This window comes from Schistocerca cancellata, chromosome 5 (genome assembly GCF_023864275.1).
Source record: "Schistocerca cancellata isolate TAMUIC-IGC-003103 chromosome 5, iqSchCanc2.1, whole genome shotgun sequence".
In the NCBI taxonomy this organism is placed as follows: domain Eukaryota; kingdom Metazoa; phylum Arthropoda; class Insecta; order Orthoptera; family Acrididae; genus Schistocerca; species Schistocerca cancellata.
The window spans coordinates 594533382-594535851 of record NC_064630.1 but is presented as its reverse complement, the minus strand read 5'-3'; the positions used below and the strand labels follow the sequence as shown (position 1 = coordinate 594535851).

At 46.6% G+C, this 2470-nt stretch overlaps 1 pseudogene; it reads right to left on the bottom strand.

Annotated features, from left to right (window-relative positions):
* Positions 1-427: 427 nt before the first annotated feature.
* On the bottom strand, positions 428-545 carry LOC126189414 (5S ribosomal RNA; annotated as a pseudogene).
* Between the last annotated feature and the right edge of the window lie 1925 nt (positions 546-2470).

The window sequence follows — 2470 nt, the reverse complement described above, 5'->3', positions numbered from 1 at the left end:
TACTGAAAAGGCCACTGCCTTTCGTCAGAAAGAAACCACAAGTTAGCCTTTCATCTCATCAGATACCCCTCCGTTGTGGTTTGAGCTACGTTAAAAGAAATGATTAACCACGAAGGAATTATCCGAGAGGGACGGAAATTGGTAGAGGAGATGTATGTGTAAATACAAACAAATGATTATAATTTCAGAGAAATTGGATAGTTTAGTCAAGAGAAAAACTCCGTCCAAACAGGCCATGAAGGCCCAACGGTAATGACCGGCCGCCGCGCCATCCTCAGCCCACAAGGCGTCACTGGATGCGGATATGGCGGGCCATGTGGTCAGCACACCGCTGTTCCGACCGTATGTCAGTTTACGGGACCCGAACCACTACTTCTCAATCAAGTAGATCCTCAGTTTGCCTCACAAGGGCTGAGTGCACCCCATTTGCCAACAGCGCTCGGCAGACCAGATGGTCACCCATCCAAGTGCTAGCCCAGCCCGACAGCGCTTAAGTTCGGTGATCGGACGGGAACCGGTGTTACCACTGGGGCAAGACGGTTAGCTGGTCAAGAGAAAGAGCTTCATAAATTGAGCAAGTCAATAATGCGTTGGTCTACCTCTGGGCCTTATGCAAGCAATTATTGTGCTTGATATTGATTGACGGAGGTGTTGGATGTGAAGCCCCGTAAATGACACCCGGACGGATCCTGCTATGAAACGAAATGGCACCCCAGACCATCAGTCCTTGTTGTCTGGCCATATAGGCGTGACAGTCAGGTTGGTAACTCACCACTGTCTGGAGTGTCTCCAGACACTTCTTCAGCCTGGAATCTCATCGACTTAAGTAGAATTGTTTTCATTTAAGAGTCCCGCTTCGAACTGTGTCCCGATGCCCAGCGAATATACGTCTCGACATGCTCCAAACAGCAGTCGGATACCAACCTGATTACCGCCCGCCGTACGGCCCGACAACCGGGAGTGGTGGTCTGGGGTGTCCCTTCATTTCACACCAGGATCCCTTCGGTTGTCACCTGTGGTACCCCTGCAGTACGGCGGTACGTCGACGATATTCTACACCTGATTTTCTTGCCCTTCATAGCAAGCCACCTCGAGCTTACATTTCAGCAAGAAAATATCCGTCCGCACACGGCGAGCGTTTCTACTGCTTGTCTTCGTGTTTGCCATACCCTACCTTGGCCAGAAAGGTCGTCCGATCCGTTCCCAATTGAAAGGTTTGGAGCATTATGGGCAGGGCCCGCAACCAGCTCGCGATTTTGATGATCTACAACGTCAGCTGGGCAAAATTTGGCACGATATCGCTTAGCAAGGCCTCCGATAGCTCTATCAATCACCGTCACGAAAAGCTGTTTGCATAAGGCCCAGAGGTGGACAAAAGCGTTAATGATATGCTCAGTTTGTGAAGCTCTTTTTTTTTTAATAAATCATCCAGTTATTCTGAAGGAATAGTCGTTTGGCTGTACATGTACATCACATTTACCGATTTCCGTACCATTCGGATAATTCATTCATAATGTACGAAATGGATATGTATCGAAAAAATGGAGAAGTATCGAAAAAAACTGAATTAAGAAAGAGATCCGCAGAACAACCTAACCAGAATTAGGGAAAAGTTATCTAATACGACTCTCAGCTTGGCCCTCGAAGGAAATGTAGAGGTAACAGAAAAGTGGCAAGTCGTGAGTAGAGTGTGTCTAATAAAGTATAGAGACTGTTGAAGATAAACGCGGCTTTTAAGCCTCCTTCGAGTGGTTAAATTCTGTCTGTATTTTCCTTTTTTGTGTTAAGCTTTTCGTCTGTGCGTCTTCATTACTAGGGTTCATGTTATCAACAAGAAAAGTCTGAAATTAAGTAACAATGCGTTTGTTTATTTTCAGGTTTCCCATATCCGGTCAAAAGTATCCTATGCGTAACTGACCGCTAGATACCATGAGTGGTGTCAATGCTAAGGATACTGCATTGTCAGCAGAGAAGCAGTTACAGCAGGATGGGTCGATTAGGAGACCTCAGTGACGTTAAATGTGTATAATCACCGAATGTCACGGGTGTAACAAATCCATCAGGATATTATAAGCACTTCTAAGACTCTCCACGTCGCCTGCTGCTGGTGTGACTGTGAAGTGGAAGCACCGAGGAAGAACCGCAGTTAAGGCAAGACTAGGCAGACCTCATGTAGTGACAGGGACCGTAGACTACTGCAGAGGGTGGTTGTAACGATTCACAGGAAGTCACTGACTGAGTTGCAAAGTGCAACCAACAGTCCATCCAGCACAGTGAATGCGCGTAGGGAGTTAAAAACAATGGGCCACAATGATCTAGCAGTTCCTCATAAGCCACACATTTCTGTAGTCTGTAGTAAGCGACCCTTGAGGTGAACGACACCACTGAACAATGAATGTCTGGAAATCAGTGCTTCGGAACCATGTATAGTTCGTGGATTTCCTTAATCGTACCACACACACCATATGTT